The sequence below is a fragment of the Taudactylus pleione genome, unplaced genomic scaffold (assembly GCF_031769625.1).
Source record: "Taudactylus pleione unplaced genomic scaffold, aTauple2 ptg000225l, whole genome shotgun sequence".
NCBI classification, from domain to species: domain Eukaryota; kingdom Metazoa; phylum Chordata; class Amphibia; order Anura; family Myobatrachidae; genus Taudactylus; species Taudactylus pleione.
In genome coordinates this window covers 8,965,813-8,987,938 of record NW_028284627.1, presented here as the reverse complement: position 1 = coordinate 8,987,938, position 22,126 = coordinate 8,965,813, and the positions used below count along the sequence as shown (strand labels likewise).

Genomic DNA, 22,126 nt, shown 5'->3' with positions numbered 1-22,126 from the left:
CATACACACTGAATGGCCCAGACCGATATATCGTTCCGATTCGGCAGGAAATGACATATTGGGCCGATATCGCTCCAGCTTTAGACCATAACTTCACTGTGAATAGCTAATGCAGAGCTCCAACTACATGGCCAACATAGTTGTCCGCTCTCATTCACACAGAGTCAATTTACTAAGCCTTGGATGGAGATAAAGTACCAACCAACCAGGTCCTAACTGTCATTTTTCAAACACAGCCTGTGACATGACAGTTAGGAGCTGATTAGCTGGTACCTTATCTCCATTCACTTTATCTCCATCCAAGGCTTAGTAAATAGATCCCTAAGCAACTACTAATGGGTCGCTACAGTATAGAGACTGACTGACTAATATTGATGAAGATCGTTAGCCCAGGAGCTGCCAATGTGAACTGTCTACACTACAGAACCCTAACCACACTAGAGTATTACAAACTTCTAGCTGTCATAACAAGTCTTTAAAATATACACTTAATCCAGGTACACGCTAGACAATGTCTAGTGTGCCCAACATCTTCAGCGACGGGTTCCAGCAGGGGAGCCGACATCGATAAGTGCATACACACTTGCCGATGCCGGCAGCGCGGAGCAATATCGGGGGCCATGCTGCATTCGGCAGCATGGCCCTCGCTAACAATATCCTTGTCAACCTGCATGCAGGGCCAACAAGGATGTCGCAGAGGACGCGCAGGAGTGCGCATAGTCAGTGACATAGCGGGTACACAGTAGACCATGTGCCCGATATGGCACTTTGATCCGCCGGATGGGACAACAAATCGTCTAGTGTTTAACCAGCATAAGACGCTAATTGGTTACTTTAAACAACTACCCCACTTTATTTCTCTCCAAAGCTTGATACATCTCATCCACAGTCTGTTCAAACTAATAGCACACAAACAATAATGTCTTTATTGAACGCACCGTTTAACATTCACAGTGCAAAGTGGAAAAAGAATGTGAACCCTTGGAATTTAATAACTAGTTGACCCTCCTTTGACAGCAATAACCTCAACCAAACATTTCCTGTAGCTGTGGATCAGACCCGCACAACGGTCAGTAGGGATTTTGGACCAATCCTCATTACAAAACGGTTTCAGTTCCGCAATATTCTGGGATGTCAGGTGTGGACAGCTTTCTTCAGGTCAGGCCACAGCATCTCAGTCGGGTTGGGGACTCTCACTGGGCCACTCCAGAAGGCAAATTGTCTTCTGTTGAAACCATTCACTTGTTGATTTACTTCTGTGTTTGGGGTCATTGTCCTGTTGCATAGTGCTATGGTGATCACTGTCTTTTATAGTGGTGCTTTATGTACAGCAAACCAGCACCAATGCCAAGATGCAGCCTTTTACCTACCATATAAACTAACAGTCTACTTTTTGGTTCTTCAGAGACATTTTGACCTGTCCAAGTGGTTGTGGGATTCAGATGATCTTAAGCCACATATTCACTAGGAGATTAAAATGAGCGATTGAATGATAACGACATCGTTATCGTTCAATCGCTTAATAATCGTTCACAAATCGGGCATGAAAATAAAGAAAATGACCAGCGATTGACCAGGTGATTGACCAGGTCAATCTGCTGATAACGACAGATTGGGCATGTTCGGGGATGAGGGAGGGTGCCTGCACTGAACGACATATTGTTCAGTGTAGGCACTGCACATTATGAGGAACAACTTTACGATTACAGTGTTGTAATCGTACTGTCGTTCCACTATCTGCTAGTGGATACGCACCTCTAGTGATTATTTTACAGTCAATGCACCCTACAAGAGGGCAATGTGATATAGTGCAGTACCACGTCACAGACTGTAGATGGCGCTGCCATCCATAGATGCTGTATAGTTTTTATCACAGCCTAATAGTGGCTGCTGGCGGTACTACACCACATCAATTTCCTTCCAGCAAACACGTTTCCAATAACCTTTGATTTAAGAATTTCCCCATTTTAGCAAGCTACCTGTACCCTAAGAAATTGATATATTCTCTTGTAACCACAAACTAATATGGATTCCCTCGTGTGTTTCAACATCCATTTGCAAATAAGGTTTTTTATTTTTAGAATTGCTCTATCTAGAACTACAACTATTATGGACAGCTTGATCATATTATGCACATGCCTTGTTTCATTTACTTTACAAAATCTAATTACATCTTGGTTCCGTCAGGCACCAAATTTGCAGTCTGGACATCTTTTTAGTAACCCCAGCGATTTGCTCAGTGTAAGATATTTGTTTCACACTCGCTGTTCAGATCATTTATCAAAATTATGTGCATGACAAAGGGGCTTCAGCGGGACGTGTGTCATCTGTAAACACCGGTGAGGGCTTCATTACTACACAGCCATCTGTTTTCTTTCCAGGCTCAAAACAATAAAAAAAAAAAATGGTATAATATCCATGTCTCTTCATAGACAGGAAAACTATTAACTAAGCTATTAAATGCTCTTCCTAAGTCTACAAGAACAATGAAATCATGTAGTGTGTACAAAACTGTGCTGCTACTAATTGCGTGGATGATATTGATGTTTATGATGTATATAAGGGAATACAGCTCTGTCCGCCACTGACTGATATCTGAGTCCTGCAAGCGTGACGGACTCGCCGTGTCAATAACAGAGCTGAGTTTTGCAAACTCTATAACAGATATAGACAGACCTATTAAATAAGGAAAGATCTCTGTATTTGTATTATAGCTCTAATCGGGTAATGAGAGGGTCCCAGGGGAGTATAACAGTGGCTACTTTGCTCCTTGTTTTTGGATTACAGAATAACCAGTTCTTTCTGTGGTAAAGGTCCATCTTAGCAGTTATGTTGTTTAGGTCATATATACTAATTATGGGGTTTTAGAACTGATAATTATAATTTGTTATCGCAACTATTTTTCATACTTGCCTACTTTCACAGAACCTGCGAGAGGCTCCTGATTTTTCAGGAACCTCCCCCGCACCCCTGGAAAAGTAGGCACTTCTCCTGCATCCCACTCATTTCCTAGTGAAGTGGGCAAAATTGAGAGACTCCTACCATAAATCCACGGTGCGTCGGGAGAGGGTGGGGCTTAATGATGTGATTCTATGTCATTTGTCTCCGCCCACTATTCTAATGTTTGCGATTCGCTGCATTTTGTCTTTAGGGGGCAAACTTAATGACGCTGTTGTCCAGCCACACCCCCATCATTGCCCACCTGCATCTAGGGATGGAGTCTTCTCCCGGAGAGCACACTTCAAATGTCAGTAAGTACGCACTATTTGCAGCAATAAGCAAATGATAGAATCCCCGAATGTACTATTAATCCACCGCAGGGACAGGAGCCCGTCCCTGTGATTGTAAGAAGTGAAATGATCGCAAAAGCCATCATTCAACTTCTCCTTCGGGAGTCCGGGCTGTTCTGCGCATGTGCGGAAGCCATTACCGGGCAGTGTAAATTCTGTAGAATGTAGCCCATAGGTTACAGCGTCTTACGCCATCTTCGGATGGCGTTAGCTGCCGGGGCCGAACTCTTGGTAAATCTGACAGCTTCACAGCCCCCATAGGCTTCTATGGGGGCTGCAGCTGTGGTCGGAAATGGAGGGACGGCTGCAGAAATGAATATATCTACTGCAGTCCCTCCTTCACACGTTCGGGGGATCCTGAATATTTAGGGGTACCCCCTGAAAACAGATGTTTTGGGGGGATATGCCGCAAATATTATTATATATTGCATTTACAACTATTATAAGCCTCTTAATTACAAATTAATAGCATCGCTCACAAGGGATAGGCAGATAGGCAGCATTGACAATCGATATCATGTATCGATTGTCGATCGATACATGATATAGATCAGGCAAAATTCTTCACACATTTTACTGTAAGTTAGTAACACATTATGCAATAATCAGGCCGTTCTGCCCATTATCAGATGCCCAGTTCAATAGTCTCAGTGTGTGTATGCTGCCCCCAGGGCTGACTATCGTTCCAATACCAGTTGGATCGGATGATTTCGTTTGCTGCGAAGACATGCTAATCCTCTGCGATCGCTATGCTGTCGCAGCACAACATAAGGACCCCCACCATACTTTACACACATCCATAATACTTTGCAAGACTGCGATACCATCGGTAACATTGAGTACCATCGCAGCCTCACGCACACTTGCACAAGGTCTGACCTTACTCAGGAATTACTAACCTAAACGCATGCAGTGAAAGCCCAAGCTGCGTATGGCATTGCAGTGCCTAATTTATACACGCTCCTGTAACTGCGTTCAAATACAATAGAGTGCCTGCGTTTTGCCGACCACCTCCCGGTCACCTACCCCAAACGGTGCTTCCTGTCAATCACTCTGCGATGGGTCTGCGTAGTCTCTGCGATCGCAGTCCCGATTGCAGTGGCTGGTTTGCACACTGCAATGCATACGTGTACGCAACAATCGTCCAATTGCGTGCATAATCGTAGTTGAGAACCTTGCTGAATCAGGCCCATTGTGCAGAAAATGTAATGCGTGTAAATGTCCAATCATCTGCCAACATTTCTGCTGATAGTTCATTTAATAACGTCACCTGTGTTATCATCTTAAGAACAGATAATTGTTCGGATTGGAACAATAAATCATGAGGGTGTACGTTGCAAATCGGCTACTCTCGAGATCATTTCTTCTCTCAAAAAATCATCTAGTCAATGACCCGTGTTCAATTAGGAGCGAAAAGCTGTTTTTTGGCGAAAATTTCGGCTGAAAATTTATCTCCGTATTCAGGGCCTGATTCAGACCCGCTCGCAGGTCGATGGTGCCCTAGTGCGCATGCACACGACGGAGGGAGCTCCGTCGTGCACATGCGTGAGACCCGCATAGTGACAGCCAAGCTGTCGCTATGGGTCTCGCACAATAGGGGGCGTGCTGTCGATGGTGAGTGACAGCACGGCCCCTTTGGTGGGCGTGCTGGGGGGCGTTGCTGCCCTACCGTCTGGGGCCGGCCCCACTGACATCACTGGTGATGTCAGCGGGAGTGCTTTTGGCTCTGATAGAGGGCTGGGTCTCGTCGCAAGCCCGATGGTCGTGATGATCTTGACCATCGCAACCATCTTTTTGGCCGCTCACATAAGCTGTGGGTGGTCACCCACAGCTATGTGAGCGGCCAGGAGGCCGCTCCAATTTTAAGTAGGAGGGCCCTGATTCAGAGCGTCCGGATCTGAATCAGGCCCTCAATTCCAGTCCATTTCCGTCTATGCGAAAAGTCAATGCACTGAAATAGGCGAAACGTTTACTCCACTAAATGGCTGGATAAAAAAAGTGCAAAATCTATATTTTGGGGTGCAGATGTTGGGAAACCACCCAGAACCCTTGGTACACCTCCCCAAAGGACAATTCACCCAAAAAAAGGAAAAAATATTCCTGGAACACCCCAAAAAACGCCTTTGAAATTTGGGGCGGAAATGAAAAAAGTGGGGTGACAACTTGGAAAAGTAGGAAAATAAGCTTCTGGGGGAGCTCTAAGAAGGGGCCAAGTGTTGTTGGGATTGCAGGTGTTTGTATGATGGAGCAATTTCACTTTTTCTAACACTTCACTCTAGAGACATAAAAATATGCTAGTACACATTTTCAAGTACCCCAAATTTGATGGGACTACTTATTTTCTCCAAAAAACCCTGCTTTATGCCATTCTTCACCACTTTTACCAAGACGCTAATGGCAAGCAATTACCACCACTTAAGTACCCTAACTAGTTCAATTAGGGCTAATACTAAACTACCATAATGATTTCCGAAGTCAGACCATCTTTTCCTGGGGTACAGAGTGATTCCCCCAATTCATCCAGCACTTTTCGCCTGTTTCAAATTCGCCGGGTCCCGTTTTCGCCTGTTTGCTAATTGAATACGGAGTAAATAGGAAGCGTGCACGAAAAGTTTTTGCCTCCAAAACATAACGAGACGAAGGTGGCGAAAAGTCAGGCAGGCGAAACTTATTCGCCAATGCCAAACTAATTGAATATGGCCCAATGAGTCAAGTCTTTCAGGTCTGCACCTAGTAATAGTCATACAATTTAATGTGAACAGTATAAGTGTGTGGCATTCAATCAAAATTTTACAACCCAATTGTGGGGAATTTAGATTGGATTATTGGATGAGTGGCAAAATTTGACATTAATAACATTTTTGTGCTGTAATTGTATAAAAAAAAAACAGAAGAATATTTGCCTTTATGGTGTAATCTTTTGTTAGTTTTTTTTTGCTTAATATAATTAAATTTCCTTTTTATTCAGTCAATGGTATCTAAAGGTGGGTAGACACCTGACAGATATATCTGCAGATGATGGTCATTCATACACACTGAACAACCATCATCTGCTGCTGCAGCGGGTCGAGCCGGACTGGGGGCGGGTAGGGGGCGTGGCCTAATCGCTGGGGAAAAAAAATTCCGACACGGCGCTGCACGCTGGGGAGGGAGACGCTGTGTGCCCCTCAGCCCGGTGCACAGCCAAAGGGGGGCGCGATCAGCATGATCGCTCCCCCCCTTTGGCATAGGAGACTGCTCGGGCTGCTGCTTTAGCAGCCTCGGACAGTCTCCCAGTGCAGCCCAGCACAGAGCAGCGTGTGCTGGGCTGCTGTGGATGGGGAGCTGTGTCGGAGCTGGGTATGTAGTACCCGCTCGCGGGTCCCCCCCCTCTCTCTGAACCCCTGTGTACGGGCAATCGGCTGATCGCCCGTACACACTTGCTGATGGATAGATATATCTGCAGCACAGCCAATGCGATATGTCTCTGAACAACGTAGTTCACAGACATATCGTCTGTACACATTGGCCGACGGGGGTACGATATATTGGCCGATCAATTGATCGGTCAATATATCGGCCAGTGTGTACCCAGCATAAAACAGATATTTGTATTTGGAGTGTAAAATACTGTAGCATGTTTAGTGAGCTTTTATTTCAACTATAATCAATTACAACTGATCTGAATCCATTTATCCCCTAGTCCAGTGGTTCCCAAACTCAGGGCCTGATTCATTACAGGTCGCTAGTGCTAAAGTGTATGCAGATGGCCCATTGATTGCACTGCGATCACAGATACCACGGAGAGCCATCGCAGAGTGATCCGGCATGGTCGGAGAAACGCAGGCGTGTCTGTCCATTTGAGCGCTGTTGCATGGGCGTGTATAAATTAGCCAGTGCGATTGCATACACAGCATTAGTACTTACTGCGTGCAACGAGGTTAGCAATTTCTAAGTAGGGCCAGGGCTGCTGTTATTCTGCGTGAGGGGCCGATGGTACTCTATGTTACCGATGTTTATGGAGGTGTGCAATGTATTACGGATGTGAGATAGTGGTAGTGGGAGGCAGTGGGCCTCTCTATGCTGGCAGTGCAACGGCATTGTGATAGCAATCATTAGCATATTTTTGCAGCAGACCTGTGTGCGATTACGGAGCTGCGATCGCAATAGCGATCCTTAATGAATCAGGCCCTCAGTTCTCAAGGCACCCTAACAGTCCAGGATTTTAGGATATCCATGCTTGAGCACAGGTGACCTAAACAGTACCTCAGTCAAATTGATTTAACCACCTGTGCTCAACCATGGATATCTTTAAAACCAGGACTGTTAGGGGGTCTTGAGGACCAAGTTTGGGAACCCCTGCTCTACGCACTCATTAATGTAACACAAGACAATCCATGCAACTACAGTACAGGGCATACTTGCCAACTCTCCCTCAATGTCAGGGAGACTCCCTGAAATAGTAGCAATCTCCCTGTCTCCCTGAAGAGCCTAGCAATCTCCCTGATTGCACCTTCCCCCATTATGAAGCTGTATATTAAAAAAAAACAGAGATATATACATTCAAATGGGATCATTAGTATAATTTCCCTGCATGTGTTATAATGCACAATGATCCCTATGGCTACATACATTTTCTGAAGAGTATTAGGGGTAAATTTACTAAAGTGAGAGTTTTTAGAAGTGGGTTTTAGAAGAGATGTTGCCCATAGCACTATGCCACAAAGATTCATAAGGAATTACCATAACAGATGGATTTAGTAAACTCTCTATTGGGCAATACCTGATTACTGGGTACTGTGAATTTTTGAGATTTATTGCCCATAATCAGAATTTTTTCAATGACACAAATGTGTTAGTAGGCAGCAACGTACATATTCCTATGATGTGGCACCCCTGTATGGGGATAAATCAGAACTGTTTTATACTGGATAATAAATTGGTGCCCTGCCACTAACAAAGAATATAGGGCTTGATTCAGACCCGCTGAATGGTGGGCCATTGCGCACGCCCGGCGTGCACAAGCCTCGGAGCGAGTGAGAATCACTTGCTCCGGGGCTCGCTACAAGACGAGGATCGACAGCTCGCCCCGTTTTGCAGGCGGGGAGGGGTGGTGGCTGCACAATCAGAGGCATTCCCGAAGGAACGCCTGCCGTTTATGGGCGGCCCTACTGACATCACTAGTGATGCCAGTAGTGGACTTCCTGCTTATTAGAGCAGGAAGTCCACTCGGGCTTGCGAGACCTGAGACCCTACCACAGGGTCTCCTTGCAAGCCCGATGGTCGCGATAATTGCGACCATCGCCAGGCCGCACGCACACGCTGTGGGTGGTCACCCACAGCTGTTCGAGCGGCCTGGAGGCCGGTCAAAAAAAAAAAATAGGGACGCCCTGAATCAGGCCCATAGTCTGTACTTTGCATTGGAATATCGGAGTTGCTCAAAGCCTATTCCTTTGATTTCCTGTGCACATTATCAATAAGAGCATTAGCTGCATCATTTAAAAAAAATGGCAATCAATAAACGGCACAGTTTTTCCACCATACAGCATCTACTAGTTGTGACACATAGGACATTGAAAACTTGGGGCAGCTAGCCAGCAGCACGTTCTATCACTTAGAATATGGGAAGCGTCACAGGCTGTCACATCAGTGTCTCAACGCAGCAAGGAAAAGGAAAACCAAGACAACAGGGCCGTCACTGGCAATGATTTCAATGGGAATGAAACATACGCTCTTCTGTCACATGATGCTGACTCGTGGCCAGCAAGCTGTGGGGGTTTTACCAGGCATAGGGAAAAAGAACAAACAGAGGAAATCTAGACGTGCTTCTCCTGGGGAGATTAAATATACATAATAAGTTCATTAACATACTCATCAATTAATTATAGCACCCAGCTGATATACTGTACCTGCTATCTGAGTTCATATAGTTAGATTCTATGCAGTGCAGAACAACAGACTTGCAAGTGCTGTTGTGACACCGCGCAAACTTTATTCACAGACCATTTTATATAGATACATTACAACTAGGGATGTGCAGGCTCAGATAGGTTTGAATTTTCCCGCCAAGTTCGGATTTTTCCCGCCAAAAATCGGGTCTCAGAAAGAGGCAAAACGTCATCTTTCATAGACAAACATCATCTTCCATGGACTTTTGTCCAGGAATGATGATGTTTGTCCATGAAAGATGATGTTGGCCTTGCAAATAGTAGGCCTGATTCAGACGTGGACGGTATTGCACAGCCGCAGGGAAGTGACTGCAATACCGTCCAAACTAAAATGCAAATGCAGACGGAGGTGTCTGTAGGAAAAAGATGTCGCTCCTGCATGCATCTGTCATCCGAGAGCAGTGTCCGTAGATGCTGCTTTGGGTCACCATCGCAACTATCGATGTTTACTCAGCCAGGCCATCACAACCCCTTTGCCAGGTCCAGGAAGTCTCCTGGGATTGGTACTCCTACAAAACGGGGGTGACAGGCCCCGTCCCTGCTTGTGTAATTTAATACATTGCAAATCTTAATTTCTTATTGTTACGAATAGCAGCGATAACAAATTATAATTATCGGGTCTAAGACCCAATCATTAATAAATATGCCCCTCAGTGTTTCAGTCACCACCTTACCATTGGCGTCCTAGCTAAGAGTAGCATCAGCCCTGTTCCTTAGCGGATACTCACTTCATTTATAGGCAGGAATAATACACATTTGGCATAAATATACTACCATAAACTAATGTATGGAAAACAATAATAACAAAATATTAAAGCTCCTGCTATTAATTAGCAGGTGGATCATACGTGATGCTGCATTGCAGAGTCGTAACTAGACTTTTTGGTGCCCTGTGCCAGAAAGAGTAGTGGTGGGTCTGGGAAGAGATAGGGGAAGTCTGCAGATGCTGGAGATAAAATAAGAGGAAGCTACAAGTGAGAATGATAATAAACAGAAAATTGACAGGCCCAAACAGCGCCCCCTGCCCTGCGGTGCCCTGTGCCATGGCAGAGGACGCACTACCCTAGTTACGCCAGTACTGCATTGTACATGACAGTGACGTTCTCACTTGCACAAGTCATGTATGTTGGAGTCTCGCCATCAGGATCACAATTACCATACATATCAGATACTAAGGTGGAACATGAAGTTTCTGCACATCAGGGTGTAGTCGGCATCCTGGTGGTCAGAATCCCGGCGCGGGAATCCCAACAGTAAGTATTAGGTTTAGAGATAGGGTTAGGCAGAGGCGTCACCGGGTCTGGTGACACCCGGTGATACCCCCTGAGCACTGGAGGCGCATCCGGCCAAACAGGGGACGTGCCTTATGTAAAGGGGGCGTGTTCTCGCAATAATATCACTCTGGGGGCAGCTCAGCATCACCAGAGATGCTGGGCTACCCCCCGGAGACTTCTATGACAGGAGCCGGGTGCTGCAGGAGAATGTCACACTGCAGCACCCTGCACCTGTCACTGCAGAGGAGCTGGCATTTTGGTGTCACCCCCTCTGAGGGTGACACCCGGGTGTGGTCCGTAACCCCTACATCCCCCTCATGACGCCACTGGAGTTAGGATTTAGGTTTAGGCACTATGGGTAAAGTTAAGTTAGGCTGCAGGAGGAGAGGGTTAGGCTGCGGGAAAGGTGGGTTAGGAGGAGAGTTATTGGTTAGGGATAGGCTGTGATAGGGGAAGGTTAGGATTAAGGGGAGGGTTATTGGTTAGGGATAGGCTGCGGTAGAAGAAGGTTAGGGCTGGGGGGAGGGTTATTGGCTAGGGTTAGGCAGTGGGAGGGGAAGGTTAGGGTTAGGCTGCGGGAGGGAAGGGTCAGGCACTAGGGGGAGAGTCAGGGTTAGGCTGCGGGAGGGGAGTGTTAGGTTTAGGCTGCGGGAGGGGAGGATTAGGGGGAGGGTTATTGGTTAGGGTTAGGCTGCGGTAGAAGAAGGTTAGGGCTGGGGGGAGGGTTATTGGCTAGGGTTAGGCTGTGGGAGGGGAAGGTTAGGGTTAGGCTGCGGGAGGGAAGGGTCAGGCACTAGGGGGAGAGTTAGGGTTAGGCTGCGGGAGGGGAGTGTTTAGGGGGAGGGTTATTGGTTAGGGTTAGGCTGCGGTAGGGGAAGGTTAGGATTGGGGGGAAGGTTAGGGTTAGGCTGCGGGAGGGAAGGGCAAGGCACTAGGGGGAGAGTTAGGGTTAGGCTGCGGGAGGGGAGTGTTAGGTTTAGGCTGCGGGAGGGGAGGATTAGGGGGAGGGTTATTGGTTAGGATACAAATCCTGTTGGGAAATTCTGTTGGGATTCTGACTGTCGGGATGCCGCTGTCGGTATTCTGTACCCAACTCACTTTGCACATTGTTAGATGCAACCAATCATATTTGAATAATGGCTTCCAAAACTAGTATAAATGTTATTAATGCCCGCCTAGTAAATTGATTCTTTGTTTAGCAATCAAGACTGCTTTATAAGTATATAGACATATATCTATATCTCCGAAGATAATTTGCTTACATTATACAACTATAAAATGTGCACTAAAACACATCAGGCAAATACAGCTGTTTTCTGCGACCACACAGTATTCTGTATGTCTTTAAGTAACATTAGCTGCATTTAAGGAGAAAAAAAATACAGATATCTTGAAATAATTTTCATGTTTAGAGCAGCTAGGAAGGTTCATTTTGCGCTATTTGAAGTGTCGGCTATGGGATTACGTAATCCAATTAGCTCTCAATACTTCTAACTTTGATTGCATTACATTCATTACTCCGGAGAGTACAGTGCTGGAAATAAAAGAATCCTCCATCTGCTCTACTGAGTCATAAACAGGAAATGTCACCGTGCAGATCACACATGGGAATCAGAGGATAGAGAGGGGTGGGTTCAGCACTGCTCTAATGTCATGGATACGATATTCACTCTCCTGCCAGTGGGTACGTGACTGATATTGTTATGTGACCTGTAGAAATTTGAAATAAGCCTCTTTGATTTAGGAGAGGTAGCTTTTTGGCATTGATAATTATATGACAACTTTTAGAGTCAGTAGTTACCCACTAGGGGGCTGAAGCAGCGTTGAACATATGCTTGTGTGCGTAGCATATCTTGTGTGGATTCCCACTGCGCATGCTCCGAAAATGAGCGTTTCTAAAACTGACCGTCTGGTCAAAACTGTTTTACAAGCACAAAGGGGTTACAGTTTGCTCCACTACTCAACCGTCCCGGGCTCCAGCACTTTGCACCCTGCACAGGAAAACCCCAATCCTTTCCACACTGCTTGCCTGCACCCCTTAAAAGAGATGTGACTGCCCGTGCATCGGCTTCTCTGCACCCACTGACTAGGTCCGTGCCTCGGCTCCTTCTGGCAATGCCGTTTGACCTCCACCTACTGTCCGCAGGGAACATAATCACAAGATATCAATGCTTTTGAAGGGGTGTTACAAGCTAGTATAATATCATCTTCAATGTTGAAGAGCGGTACTTGGAAAGGTCTGCATGATGTCTCTACAAAAAGGAAATGTACAAAATAATGACTGACTATTATTATTATTAATAATAATAATAATAATAATAATAATAATAATAATAACTTAGTAATGTTGAAGACAGCTCATTCACCCCAGCAGCCATTTTGAAGTGGTGAATGAAATGAAATAATGACCTTTTCAGATATAAATATGGCTTTAAATTCATGCCTCTACCAGAAGACAGCAGACAACCTGTAAAAGAGTCATTGGCAAATTATCCTATCGATGTTGAGATATCAATTAAAAAAGAAAAAATCATCGTGCACAACCATTAATATTGTTCATCTTCACCTTATATGATAGCCTGCCATTTATTCTGCTTGTCTAGACATTAGACAATTAATTACATCCATTAACCATTAACTATTTATGATTTATTTTCCAAAATAAGTAACTAATGACAAGGCCAGTCAGGGTTTCTTTTCAAGTACTTTGATCTTTTTTCTGTTCTTATCTTAAACTGTTAATTCCCATCCAAATAAAGCATTATTGCAAACTTTGTTAGTTTATTATGAACCCTAAACTGGATAGAAGTGATCATTATAATTTATTTATTAACAGTTATATAAACAGTGCACACATATTTTGCAGCGCTTTACAGAGAATATTTCGATAAGTCTCTGCCCCAATGAGCTTGCCAAAAGCCAATTAACCTTCCACTATATTTTTAGAGTGTGGGAGAAAACCCAGAGCACCTAGAGGAGACCCACACAAGCACGGTGTGAACATGCAAACTCCACATATATGGCCCCCATTTACTAACGAGTTTTATCACCAAAACGAGTGATAAATGTCACTGTGTATGATATTGGTGCTCCAGCCAATCAGCTCCCAACTGTCAACTGTTAGAAAAATGACAGTTGGGAGCTGATTGGCTGGAGCACCATTTATCATACACAGTGACATTTATCACTCGTTTTGGTGATACAACTCGTTAGTAAATGAGGCTCGTACTGTATAACACCATCCCCTAGTGTCTTTTTAATGTGGTAGATCAGAGTGTGCTCTTAGTATATCAACTAGATATAGAATGCACTTTTGACACTTTCCTTACGCTAGAGAAAGTGTATGGGGAAATGGATGGGAAAGGCTAAATACCATCATTGTTCATGGGACTAAGCATTCTCTCCAGTGAAACATTGAAAACCATCTGTGATTATTAGAATGGAATGGAATATCTGCATATCTGGCAAACCCTCTATTTTGAAACCTTTTGGTCTTAGGTACTGGTCTGAAGGAACCATCTGACTTTTGCACAGGGAATATGTGGCTTGTTATCTTTGCTAATTCTGTTTTCCATTGACTTAAGGCCTCTTCCAGAACCTCATCTGGGAAATGATGGCAACCCAAAATTCCTTCCCCTCTTTCAGGATTCCCAATTTTTGGACACCACAACCTAGTAAATATACCCCTGGACCTCTGGTGTAACAAAGTTTGATTAACTTCCAGTGTGGTATCTGGAGAAATCTTTAAATCCTGGTTGGGGCCTGCGGTTCTGGAATCTCAACCCCCTTGCAGCAAGGCCTCTTGACAGTGTCATGACCTCTACTGTGGAGGTCAATTATGTATTTCCTAGCCATATAATTAAATTTCACCTCATTTATAAAGGTCCAAAGATTTTTCAGCTTAGTGCACTAGACCAGCTCTAGTTATGGCTTTTAAGAGAATATAAAATTACAGGCTACAAGCATGGGTGTATCTATAATGTAAGTACAGTGTACGGTGCATACGGGCAACTGGGTCCAGGGGGGTCCACATCGCACACCTTGAACGGAGACTGCACACAGGAACCCTTCTCTCTTGAAACGCCCCTGGCTAAAGTGACTCTGAAAAATTGATAGCGAGAGTCCGTCAAGGTTAAAGGAAGTGTACAAGATGATCATTTCTGGCAAAAAATAACTCTGTAACATAGGAGACTGGACTAACGTAACCTGTGATTTTTCGCTACCATATCCAGGCACTTGGAGACCCATGGGCTACCTTTTTTTAAAGCTTATCTGAACCAGAATGAAAATAATAATTTAATATGCTCTTATAAAAAAAGATAGGCTCTAAAAATCAGGGGCAGATCTACCGGCGGTGCAGTAGGGCTAAGGGGCCCGCAGCTGCCGGCTGCGAAAAACTAGCAATGAATTTTCCCCTGGCCTTGACTATTTCGAGGACATTGGACTGGCCCAGGGCCAGAGAGTATGGTCAACCCCACTGCCTTGAGGGACCTGCCCTTACCTTCAGGAGGCAGGACTGACCTTGTGTGTGTGCAGCCAATCCGTCTCTCACTCTGCCTCAGCTGAGTATCTGGATCACACAGGCCGTCTCGCCGTCCATACAATGTGTAAGGGGCCCAGGATTAGCAACCATTCATTCCCCTGCCCTGCGCGAATATTACACTGTGTGCTGGGCCCAGGCCTGGCGGGCTGCTCCTGTCTCTCTCTCCCCAAGTTACACTGTGTGGGGCTTTTACAGGGGCCCTGCCAGGGGAAGGGGAAACTGCCCTAGTAGGCCTCAGGCTTAATGGAGGAGTGCAGGTCCACTTCCACTAACATAGAGTTCAGTTGTGTAGCATAAAAACCAGACTCCACCAGCTGCCACCCACTACACCCTGTGCTGCTCCGCTTCCTAAATCGTGATGTCAAGATGTCACATGATGATGTCAAGAGGAAGGTAGGCAACAGTTCATAATATATAAAATAATATACATTGATTAACATAGTGAAAATTTTATATTTGTTACATGGGTATGGATGAGGGTGGAGTAGACGACATGGATTTAGGTTCTCACCATAATTATTATGTTTATTTTTTTATTTAACATTTATCTGGAATGTAATAATCGACTAACTTTAATGTATAATGGTTATGTGTTCCAGAAATGTATAATTTTGTATTTCTATTGACTGTACTGTAATTGATATTTCTCATGTTCGCAATTGATATGCTTAAAAAAATTTGATTTAAAAAAAATTATAAAAAATAATATACATTGATTACTGCATTGCACTTTTATTTTATTCTTTTACAGATCCATCTGGATAAAAAAATGCCATAAACAGGTAATAGGAAATATTGTGTCAAAAAGACATTCAAATCAGATTTATTAGGTCATTCAAATGTGAAAGAAAACCATAGTAATATGTTCATTGAAACTTTCAATCGAGCGACTTCTCCCTATTTTCCTCCGGAGACCATCTGCTGTGAAGCATATAAATTGATTAAGAACTTGCTTGCTTCAAGTTTACTGTAATTCATAGAATTCTCAGAGAAATAACTGGCCTGATATGTATGGGAGTTAATTAAGAATAGCATGGTATAGCCAGTTAATCTTCCACAATCCGTCCTACGGGTGTTCTAGAAGCTAAATACCTGCAGAATTTATGACTTAAAGAGAAAGCTTAACCTATTGATCTGAGCATTGATTTACATTAACATATTGAGTCTAATTAACAATGGAATACGAATTCAATTGTTTACTATGTGTTTAGCACAATCTGTCTCTTAAGCATTTATAAGACATGCCTGACAAATGGAATCTTATTAGATGGTCTCAGTTGTAGCTCTTGATATTTTCTCTCAAAGCAGAACTCCACGAATTTTTGTTGTTATTAAAAAAAAAAAAACTTTTTTATTTGTATCCATGAAGAATTCACTCACATCGGACAGGGCCATCAAGAGCGTTTATGGGCCTGGGTACTGTAGAGGGTGTGACCAAATAGAGGAGGTGTAGCCACACCCCCTAAAAAAATATGTTGCCACTGACAGGTAAGAACATTAATTGTTTCCATGGAACTGCCACAATGTAGGAAGCACCAAGTTATCGAAAACAACTCTATACTTCTCAGAGTTAATGTGACTATGCATTACAACTAGTGGACCCATGCCAAACCAGCTGAAACTGGGGGGTGTCCAATCACTTTTGCCTACATAGTCTAGAAGCTAATTTTTTGCTAATGGACAACTTCTCCACCTGTCCTCTTAGAAGGTTTGATACACTTCCCCCATAGTCTCAATCGATATCGGATTGCGGTTTTGTCCCATACTGCATCTCTGTTCGGGAATGTTGGTGAGTATATACTTTACCAAAAGATAAAAATACTTAATGGGTTATTGATACAAAGCAATGATACACTATAACTGTCAGCTACTATTCAGATTTCAAATTTAGCAGAGTCGTTTAGTTAACTAATTATACTAATAAAGATTAATATCTGATTGGTTGATATAGGTTATAGTATATAATTGCGCTTTGCACCTTGCATCACCCATTGGTGATCTTGTAGTAAACAATTTACCATAAACAGTAGACTGCAACAAACGTGTTGATCACAACTCATTCTGAATTTTCCTTTCCACAATCAACTCTATTACTCGTGAGAAGCCAAGCCTAAAATTACACCATATAGTAATCTGGGATAGTTATGTCCAAAGCATAAAAATAGTTCAGCATGATTTAAGTCTGCTTTTTGCCCATAAACCTGAGAGGTCAAATATATAAAACACTTGCATCATTAATCTGAAAGTAGAGCTATTAAAGATACACGGGAGACTATTTACTACCATCTCTTGGCTTTTAAACTGGGACGAAATCTATAGAAAACCTGTGTACGACATTAATCACACAGAGAAATGCTACTGTGTCTAATGGGATTCATTATTTTTAATAGATATAGTTTTGTTTTCAGAATGGTTTTCTAGCAATGAGTCCATCCGTAATCTCAGGATCTAGGGGATTCTATTTCACAGGATTTAGGCTAAACATATAAAACACAGGAGTTGTAAGGATATTAATTTACTTCTAACAACGGTGTACAGAAGAACTAGTGGTCTCCAGGGAGATAGCCCATAAATGTTCTTTCTTATTTGGCCCCCAACTTACCTGGTAACTCAGCAGACACTGGGGGTGATTCAGTACTGGACGAAATTGCAAAGCTGCACGCAAGCAGCTTTGCAATTCCGTCCTTGCAAACATGCAAATGCAGCAAGAGGTGTAAGATACCCCCTGGTGCATTTGCGATCCCAGCACTGTGACCGAGGTCACAGGCTAGGATAACCATCCGCTTACTCAGGCTGGCCAGCTTGTGAGATCAACAAACTGTGTCCGTGGACGCAGCCCCTGGCCTTGCCACTCCCGAAAAACAGGGCAGACACGCCCCTGTTTCTGGGAACGCCGGCTGTCCCTGCCCCCGCAGCACCCCTTATATGCCTCTGCCTGTCAATCAGCCAGAGGCATAGAAGGGGCTGCATGCGATCACGCAGGACCTGCTCTGCACATTCTCAGAACGGGTCCTGCGCACGCGCAGATTCCTGATAATCAGGAATCTGAATTAGCCCCACTTTTGCAATAGAAGTCATTAATTGGCTACAGCTCTCCTGTAGGGATACATTGAATATGCCGGCGGACGGGATTCCGGACGCCGATATACCGACGCCGGAATCCCGACACCCAGCATAATGCCGACGACGATATCCCAAAGAGGTTCAGGATACCTACATCGGCATCTCGACCTCCACTATCCCAAAGGTAAGAAACTGGTAAGTATGATACTTAGCCCGGGGGTGGGGGGTTAGGTTTAGGTACCCCTGGGGGGAGATTAGGGTTAGCACCCCCTGGGAAGTGTTAGGGGTAGGCTATGGGGAGGGGGGGTTAGGGTTAGGCACCCCCCAGGGAGGTTAGGGTTAGGCAGCATTAAGGGAGGGTTAGGGGTGGAGAGGGCGAGGGCTAGGGTACTTACTACCTCTGTCGGGATTTCACTACATCGGGATTCCAGCTTCGGGATTTGAACTGGTGGCTTTTCAGACGCTGGCATATCATACCCAACCCCTCCTCTATGCAGATACTACTAGACCCAATAATTTGAATTTCTTATTGCTGCTATTCATGGCAATAAGAAATTCTGTGCCCCAGGGATTTATTATGAAACACATGCAGGGACAGGGGTTTTTGTACCTGCAATGTGTAAAGTAGCCATCATTTTACTTTAAGCTACAGGACCCACATTGCACTACTGCGCATGCACAGACATTAGACCGTGCAGCATGCGTGATTTCCTATTACTGGGGAGGGATCCGTGGAGGGCCAAACTCTGGAATGCTTTGGAAATTTGACAGCTTCACAGCTTTGTTTTCATGGCACCCCTAGGCCAAAAGTTTGTTATTGAGAAATTCTGAAAAAATGTAGTGAAGTAGTAGAGTGAAGTAGATTGTGCTACCTGTCATCCCTATGTTCAGTTATGTAGTAGGTTTGCACTTCTGTTTGTCCACATATTTACATTACATTGACCATACATAATTTGATTTGGTGCTGGACCAAGTGCTGGACACTTTCTGGACCAAGTGTCCCGAGGCACCCCAGGGTGCCGCTGCGCACAGTTTGGGAACCACTGGTCTGGTCAGTGTCACGGCTCATGCAGTTTCTTTTCCCTGCCTGGGGTGTCGCTCTCTTCCCTGGTGCTTCAGCACTCTGGTCTGAGTATCGACTGGGTAATTAGTTGATACAGCAGCTGTGAGCTGCACCTGAACTTCCTATTTAGACCAGCCACACAAGTTCCCTGGGAGGGGGGCGCTGCCCGGCGCACAGCCAATGGGGGGCACGATCAGCGTGATTGCTCCCCCCATAGGCATAGTAGACTGCTACGACTGCTGCTTTAGCAGCCACGAGCAATCTCCCAGTGCAGCCCAGCACACAGCAGCATGTGCTGGGCTGCTGTGACTTAAGAGGGAAGTTGGCAGTGCCGGCCCCGGGTCTCCGCCGGGGCCCCTACAGCAAGCCTGAGCTCGGGTAATTTGTACCCCCTCCCCCCCTATCGGTGCCCATGTCCAGTTGTTGCTACCTGCTTCTTGTGACCACCCCGCATCTTTAGTATTTCATTTATCAGTTACCCGGACCTGTATATGTAGCGTATATTTAGTATCTGCTTAATGGGACCTTGTTTTGCCTGCTTAACAGACTGCACTTACTATCCGGGACTGTGTTGGTATTGCTTTCCAGTGTGTGTGCCGAGGCATATTCTTTAGAACTACTAGTGCCTTCCAGATTCTCTGCACTGCTCTGCAGCATTCTAGATCAGTGCCTCCAATCATCTGTTCTCACCTGTGCTTTCTGGTTTATCAAGTTCCTAGTGTACCTGCACTTTACAGCATATTCTGAACATTTCAGTCAACACTTCAATTTATTAATCAATCAGGACTTTGTGTATCCATATTCTGCATCCAGCATCCAGCATTTGTCGTCCTCATCCTAAGTTCTGTTTCTTTTTCCTGCATTATCCTGAACTGCATTATCATTGCATACCAACTACTCAGAAATACTTGTGAACATTACCTGTTTGCTTATCTGCCTGCTTAAATCATACTTGCCTACTTTTGAAAACTACTTTCAGGGAGATTGTAGATAGCAGTAGAATGAGCCGCGCATAGAGCGGCTCGCTGCCGAGGGGGCGAGGCCAGGTCCGCCCAAGGGTTTGTTTAGCTCCGCCTATGGGCGTATCTATTTCCACTCACAGGTTTGTCCTGTTTGGAAGTTGAAAACTATAGTACTATGAGAAGCATGCTGCCAGAGCAGGTTTGTGTATGGGAAGTAACAAAGGACATATGAAAACATGGATCACTAACTGATTGCAAGTGTGGTAATCTGATAGACGCCCCCTCCCCATCTCATTAAAAATAAGTTCCCAGATCCCACATCTCCTTCCTACCTAGTTTAAAATCAACCCCACCCCTGATTTGACAGCCTGCCTCAATTATGATAATACACTATTACTGACAAACCCCCCACCTCAATTATGACCATACGCCACACTTCACAAACCCCCTCCTCAATTGGAAACATACCCTAATCCTCACAATCTCCCCCTCCTTACTCAATATACTTTATAATTAAATAAGTCTCAAATCTGACAACTCCCCCAATTAAAATCACAGAATTGTCCTCCAGACCAAACAACAACTTCTTCCTCAATTAACATCATGTCCCAGAAGTGTCCTTCCCTTACCTGCCACCCTTCCCCCCTCAATTACTAGCATGTTCCAACTGCCTCAAATCTGGTAAATAAAAATCAATTTTAAATGAGACCTCAGATCTATGGGGGTGGCCCATTACTCACCATCCTCCTGCTGCTGCTGAGGTCCCTCATATCTCCGATCCCGACTCTCTCCCAGTCTGCATGGCCGCTTGCACTGCAGTTTCCAGGAGCATCCACTGCCTGACACCTAGCCGCAGGGGGAGATTCCCTCCTGCCCAGTCCACCCCCTACTTACATTTATTTATTTACTAAGGTGGTGCGCAGGTGGGGCTTGGGCCGGCTGCCAGGGAGGTGAAGAGGGCACTGCCGCTACCGCCGCTGCCAGTTCCTGCCATCAGACAGACCTGTAGCAGGCACGGCAGTAAGTGATTTGGCAGGGCTAGGCGGCCACCACAACTCGCTATCCCGCGGTGGCCGGACTTTCCTATTAAGCTAATGACGTCACACGTAGTGACGTCCTCGCGCCCGGGCCCCGCCCCCATCACAGCCGACTTGCGCATGCGCAGATCGTATTTCGACGAGGCAGAGGGGAAAACCGGGGGTTCTTTACACTTTCCGGGGTAGCGGGAGCTCCCAGCGTATAGCGGGAGGCTCCCGCGGAAATCGGGAGGGTAGGTAAGTATGGCTTAAATATTGCACAACCCTGTATGACAATAAATCTTAGTAATTCACCTTAATCAAAGTATTGTTCCTGCATGTATGATCACACAGGAAAACACCACTTGAATCATGACATCTGTTATATCCTGATTCATAGGAATGACTCATCAAGTATGCTGTGTATGTAGTTTATTTATTGTAAGTAATACTTGCATTAGTACAGGTAGATAAAGACATCATCTCATCATGGCTGTTCTCTTTCTTTTACTCTCTATGGGCTCTATTTACTACAATCCGCATGTATTGCGAATTCAGGCTATATCACAGGGATTTACTACAAATCCCTTGCAGGGACAGAGCTTGCAATAAAGCTCTGTCCCTGCGAATCCCCTTCGGAGCCTTATCACGGTATTTTCGGAAAAAATACAGTGACAAGTGCCCCTCGCATGCACCGACCGGCCGCCGCTGCTACCGCCCCTGTCGCCAAGCCCCGCCCCCATCGCTAACCACACGTCCCCGAGATCGCGGACCCTCTGCGACCCTCCCCTCCCCCCCCGCAAACCCCCTCTCCCTTAATTACACTTACCTGCAGTTATCAGGCCTCTGGTGATGTCCTCTGTCACTCCGGTCAGGTGACATCGCATATTGCACTGGTCCTCAGTGCACCATGGGAGACCAGCTGACCGGAGGGAGGACATCACCAGAGCCCCGAACTCCGGTCCCTGGACTAAGTTTGTTTTTCTTT

General features: G+C 45.1%; 1 protein-coding gene across 1 annotated transcript in view; it reads right to left on the bottom strand.

Moving 5' to 3' along the window:
• LOC148517244 (carbohydrate sulfotransferase 1-like) overlaps positions 1 to 22,126 on the bottom strand; it is a 71,469-nt gene that overhangs the window by 33,071 nt on the left and 16,272 nt on the right. The gene's annotated exons all lie outside the window — the stretch shown is intronic.